The sequence below is a fragment of the Mus pahari genome, chromosome 14, assembly GCF_900095145.1.
Source record: "Mus pahari chromosome 14, PAHARI_EIJ_v1.1, whole genome shotgun sequence".
NCBI lineage: Eukaryota > Metazoa > Chordata > Mammalia > Rodentia > Muridae > Mus > Mus pahari.
This window is the reverse complement of record NC_034603.1, coordinates 4898994-4905452: the sequence shown is the minus strand read 5'-3', so window position 1 is coordinate 4905452 and position 6459 is coordinate 4898994. Positions and strand designations below refer to the sequence as shown.

Genomic DNA, 6459 nt, shown 5'->3' with positions numbered 1-6459 from the left:
GAAGCTCCTGGATCAGTAGAGAAGCTCCTGGATCAGTAGAGAAGCTCCTGGATCAGTAGAGAAGCTCCTGGATCAGGAGAGAAGCTCCTGGATCAGTAGAGAAGCTCCTGGATCAGTAGAGAAGCTCCTGGAAGATGGTCAGCAGAGTCTTGTCACAAGCCCTTGGTTAGCACGTGCTTTGGCAACATTGACCCAGGGGCTCCAAGTCCAGTAGCCAGCTCCAGCATCCTCCTTTGATGGATAAAGTGGAATCACGGGCTTGTGTAGAACCCCAGGCAGCTAGAGGATACTGACTCCCCCAAATTCACTCAATAACCCTCCAGGCATTCCTGCTCAAAAAAGAGCTTCCCCCACCCCTACTACTGCCTGCCTTCCCAGTTTCCTCCCCCGTGACTTTCTTCTTGAACAGAATTGTAATGCATTAAGGACCCGAGACTCCAGCGCAGTAAGATGTGTCTCCTTTTGCCTTTTTTCCCCCCAAATGAGAAGGATCCCCTTTACTTTTTTCAAGTTCATCACTTTCCGAGGCCACAGCTGAGCTTGCCGCACGCCTCTTCCCACAGACAGAAATGCTGCTGATGGTGAGGATCCAGGTGCATCCACACACGTGCAGCAGACAGCTGAATCCAAATTCCTATTACCTCGTGCTGATCGGCTGTTCCTGTGGCCGCTGGCATGGAGGGGAACAATTTCTGCCTTCTGAGCAAAAGCTGCTTCCTCCTCCTCCTCCTCCTCCACACTAGACTGTCAAGCCTCTGCCTGTACCTCACACAGCACTGTACCTGCCCCCACCTCTGCAGACCCTCAAAGACGTACAGATGCTGTGGAAACAGAGAGAAACATCTGCCTCTCGGTTTTCCACGTCTGCTGACACAGCAGGGACAGCTGTTCAACTGCAGGTTCATGTCCGTTCTCCACTGTGGACCTAGAAATGGGATCCCCACACAGCTCCCACCTGACACGTGGGTGAGCCGGGGCAACCTTGCTTTACCAGGGACTAGGACGTTCTCTTTGTCAACCAGTCTTCTAAACGACTGTGACCCAGAGCACCCTAGCGCTGCCACCACTCTTTAGTATAAGTGGCGACTAAACCACTAACAATCCAGGATGCCCAACACCTCTGCTATCCTCAACTAGAAAGAGGTCCACAATGGAATAGCAGATTCTCGTTACCCATCTCCCCTATGTGTGCTGCTTAAGTCCAGTGAAAGAATGAAACATCCAAGAAAACAGTAACATTTCAAGAGTTTAAAGGGTGTTGTCCCTACTTTAGCTGGCATTATAAGCACAACTCTTGGGGCTAGTTAAATGGCTCAGTCAGTAAAGCACTTGCTGCAGGAGTGGACCCAGTGAACCCATGTGAATAAGTCAGGCAATGCACTGAATGTCTCTAATCCTAGCAATGGGGAGAGGAGTCGGAGACAAGGGGATCTCTGGGCTTTGCTGGCCAGCCAGTCAAAGATGTGAGTTCCAGGTTCAGTGAGAGATCCTGTCTCTAAGCATAGCATGGAGAATATCTGGGAAAGAAGATAGCCCATGTCAATGTCAGCCTTCACACGGGTATACACACACACACACACACACACACACACACACACAGGAACACACACACTATTGCTAATTTAACATACAATGAGAATATTGAGAGAATGAGAACATCCAAGAATGTAATGGAAGCACACACTGAGAACACTAGAGAAAATTCTAGTTAAAACAACAACAACAACAACGACCTTGAATTAGCGTAAGCTCTCTGGTTTTCCCAGATCAGCGAGTAAGGTGGGTTGGGGTTGTACTTCAAGAGCCTCCCAATAATCTGAGTACCAGCAGCAACAACTGTATCCACGCTCTCAGCAATATGCATTCTATCCATTAGGCACTGGTGATGCCCCGAACTCTGCTAAAACTTCCTCTTGCTTATTTTGTTTAACACAACTGCTGTCTATCTAAAGTATTGCCATCGTTTGAAGTAAGTTACTCCACTAACAAACATTTACGGTCTGGCATGTGCCAACTATCCTTCTAGACCTTGAAACTGTATCAGGGGACAAGAGGAGACAGCATATTGCCCTTGAAGATGTTATTCTGTTGAGAGAAACAGTACATATCATTAACTGAGGGGGGAAGGCAGAGGTTTACAAGCAGGCTGGGCTCAAAGAGGTCCATCTACAAGCCTTAGGTCACATGCACAGAAAGAGGCAGATCTGGTTTCAATTCCAGACCTTTCTGCCTCCAAACAAAGTTATGGTTTCCCCTCAGTTGAGAAAAAAGGAAGTTTTTCTTGTGGTTTATAGCAGCCTGTAATGGTCCTCTACTGGTCTCTTGAACTGAACAGGCACGTGCCATTTCTGAGGCTTGCTTCGTAAGCTGTGTTTGCGTGTAGCCAGTCTGTGTGCTCTCTTGCCTTTTCTGCATTGTGGTGCATTTTCTTCACTGTGCTTGCTGAAGACTGTTAAAAGCCCATTCACCCCCCCCCCTTACTTCCCAAACAGTATTAGCCACTTACCTCTACCTGTAAATTGCCCCTCACTGCAGAACGTGTCTTGATGCTGTTTTAGACAAGTGTTTTTATAATTAGAGCTGTCTTCGAGCCCATTTACTCTCCCCTTTTTTCTGGGCCCTAGATATTATTTTGTTCATGCCCAACTTTTGTTTAAGTCAAAAAGCCTGCCTTGCTAGTAGCTCTGTCAGCAAGACCTTTCTCTGCTACTTTTTTCTTTTCTTTTGTTTTTCTTCAGTGATTGGTATTTATATGTAAGAGGTCTTGGAAACTATGGGACTTCTACCAGCCATGCTGACTTCATTCATTCCTGGCCATACTTGACATCAGTCATTCATTTGTTCACACACATACACACACCAACTACCCACTGAGTACCACAATCCCTCGGAAAATCAGTTAGAAATGGTCCCTCCCATGAGGGGTGAACAGCGCAACAGGAATGAATGCCCCCCAGCACAGCTATTTAACCGAGCACTGAGAAGTTCTAGGAAGACGATTCAAATTGTAGTTAGTGACAAAGGCCACAGGATACAACTTCCAAAGATGGACTCTTGGGATACATCCAGGCTATATCCAACTGTAGCATTTTGTCTTAGCTCAGTTAAGAGGGAAACTCAGCCGTGGTGACTGGAGAGACCGTGGGAGGGAGGCTGGCTCCAGGGCTTCTGTCTCAGGAGTGGATGAGTTCGGGCGCCAGCCATGGATGGGGGATACGGTTTAGAGAGAACAGAAGGGAAGAGGTTGGATTCTTCTGACTTGGAGTTGTTCATGAGAGAACAGACAGGGATGCTGACGTGAGAGCAGGGGTGGGTTCGGGGCTGGAGCTGAAAGGACTCAGGCAGCGCATAGCAGTATGGCTTTGGTTTGTGTAGAGATAACTGCGTGCATCTGTGTGAGCTGGGGATAGGATGTGAGTTGACAAAACCAACCATGTTGCTGATGCCCTTGCAAGCTTTTCCCAAGAAGGAGGCGTCTGCAGTTGGAGAAGAAGGCTCCTTCCACCTTCTCTCAGCTGTCAAGGGAGATGTAGATGGACAGGTGGAAATGAATCCTGTTCATTCAGGTCCTCACTGTTAGTCTGAGACCAGGCCAGGCCCTTCGAACTCACAACCAACAACCATGGCTGAGATCTAATGAAGCCAGGGATTTCGGCCTCGGCCCTGTTGACATTTGAACCTGCGCCATTCTTGGAGGGTGGGCGTAGCATTCTCCTGTGCCTTTAGGATGTGGAACAGCATCCCTAGCATCTACCCATGAGGTGTCAAGTGTTACTACCCTAAAGATGACAATCAAAAATATCTCCAGACATTGTCAGACATCCCCCCAGAGAAAAAAGAGGAAAGTCTTTTTATAAATTCTTTGTTAGAACCACTGGTCCAGAGTCAGGATAGAACCCGAAGGCCCCAGGCAGCCATTAGATCTTTCTAGAGGTAGAAATAAGCATCCAAATAGGGGTGCCTTCCAGGAGTCTAAGCCAGTCATTTAGAGGCAGGCACTCGAGGAAATCCGAAAGCCAGCCTGAAACTCAGAAGACTTGGATGCCCAAGTATGAGCCCATAAGCCAATTCCAACTTCAGTCATAGCATCCTCTCCAGAGAAGAGCTGCCACCTGATGCCCAGTTACCCTCCAGACTAATTACTTCCTAGGTTTTGTTTTTCCTTAAGCAGCAGCTGGCTTTGCACTTTACAAACACAAAGAGTCACCTCCTCAGAAGGCCACCAGCAGAATGAACTTGCGCTAGGGCTAGCTTGGGGTTGCCTAGCAACGCCACGCACCTACCAAGGCTGCTTTCTTCCTCTTCAAGCTAAAAGCAAAGTCCTGTCCATTAATTCCCAGCTGCCCTGAAACTTCTCAGAGATTTGCCAGCTCCCGCTGTTCCTGTTTTCATCCTCCTCGTAGGATGGGGCGAAAACTCTCCGCTCTGCTCTGTTTACCTCACTTCAGTTGGTCAGAATGAAAAGAGTAGGGGGAGGCCTCATTCCATAGAAGAGCATACATATTTTGAGCACATATCTCTGACTGACATGCTGGGGCTCTTGGCAAATTTAAATTTTATGTGGTGGACGTGGGTTTCCTACACAATGAGTCTTCCGTTGAGACTCTGGGTGTGATTTCAGTGAGACAGGAGGCCTCAAAGTAGCTAAACAGCGAAGCACACATACCAGAAAGCGTGCTGAGTAAACGTTCAGAGGCCTGTCATTTAGGGCACTCTCTGTGATCTCTCCCCCCACACTCTGCTGGTGGTAACTGTAAGGCAGAAGGTTGACCGACCGACCACGATCTCGGGTTTTTTTTTTTTCCCTGAGAACTCATCCAGTGTCTCTCAGGCTTTTCCTCCTGAGCTCCATTTTGCTCCCACAGAAGTGTTTGTGGCATATCTCTGGAAGTGAGGAAAGCTTCCCTTGGGGCACTGCCTTAGGATGTGAGCAGGAGAGACATCAGTGGTCCCCCAGACAGGGCCACAGATACCTCCTTCTTAAGGAAAGGTGCCAGATCCTGAGCTGACTTTGTAAGGGGAGGCATGGAGACCAGGATGTGTGTGTGTGTGTGTGTGTGTGTGTGTGTGTGTGTGTGTGGACATTGCTAGAGTTAGCACCAAGCCAGACGCCCTGCTCCAGGGCTCATTGTTTCCTCCTCAGCATAGCTGCCTCCCTGAGACTACCCCCAGAGAACTTGTCCATTGGCATACTCTTCATTCTGATCCTAATCTGCACAGGATGGAAGGGAGCAAGCAGAGACATTTCCTAAAGCAGTCAAACTCAATTGTGCATCCGATGACCTTTCTTCTTAGGGGGAGTCCTTTAAACTCACACCACTGACACATGCGCAAACTAGGTTTCTCAGCACCCACATGAGGGGCACTTGAGTGAAGAGAGGTGGAATGCCCAGTGAAGGCCTTTGGAATGCCAGGGAGAGATGCACACTTTGATTCACAGGAAGGTTCCAGATCAGTTACCATTATCATTAGAAAGCTCTTTGATCTCTGCCAGGCCTGCTTTGGTGTAGTTTTAAAAAACAGATTCAGAAATGGAAGTGGCCACAGAGGGAGAGAGAATTTTCAGGATGTGCAGATAGTTACTTACAGGGACAGTTAAATTAATGGTCATTGGAGTATATTTAAATGAAGCAAGGAAATACACCTCCAACTGCACAACTCTATAACTTTCCCAAATGTCATTGCTGTGTTCGTTTACAACAGGTAAATTTTAGGGTATGTAGATTATGCCTCAATAAAACTGCTCAAAGAAAGAAAAATGAAATGGATATTAAATAGAGATTCTTGCCGGCAAGTAGGTTGTATGAGTGTGGGCACATAGCACAGATCTTCGGCTTCTCTGTTTCACAAAGGGCCAGGGTAGCTCGCTCAGCTCCCTTTGTCCACGCTCAGGCTGTGGGAGTCTATGCTACAATTGCTGTAGATGCTGGAGCATTTAAGAAATTAAATAGGCTGCTTATTTCACAGCAGAGGAAGGGGCTGAAGGAAAGAAAGAAAGAAAAGAAAGCCATAAAAGAAGAACTGCCCAGACTTCACTGCCCTTCCCCTGCAAACACGGATAGAGTCCATGTCCCCAGCTCATGGCACCCAACACCTACTCCTTCCCTGGCCTTTAAAATCCTGCTCTAGTTTTAAACCTACCATAAATAGGTGGTGATAAGCAGCCAACATTTTGAAGTGTCCCTTAAAGTTATTACAAGGATAAGAAAATAGCCCAGCAGAGCTGTCTAGCTCTTTCTTGGTCACAAGAAGCTCTTAAAAATCATATGTAAATCTATCTTTAAAATTCTACAAGACTAAATTCTACAAGATGGAAGGTGTTTTGACTCTAGGCTGGTAGGGAATTTTTTTTTTTCTCTTATATTCAGAAGGTTCGGGAAGAGAAAGAAGAAAGAAAGAAAGAAAGAAAGAGAGAGAGAGAGAGAGAGAGAGAGAGAAAGAAAGAAAGAAAGAAAGAAA

At 47.1% G+C, this 6459-nt stretch overlaps 1 protein-coding gene across 7 annotated transcripts in view; it reads left to right on the top strand.

Annotated features, from left to right (window-relative positions):
- The window catches only part of Tenm2 (teneurin transmembrane protein 2), a 1236531-nt gene that overhangs the window by 1124400 nt on the left and 105672 nt on the right, over positions 1 to 6459 (top strand). The gene's annotated exons all lie outside the window — the stretch shown is intronic.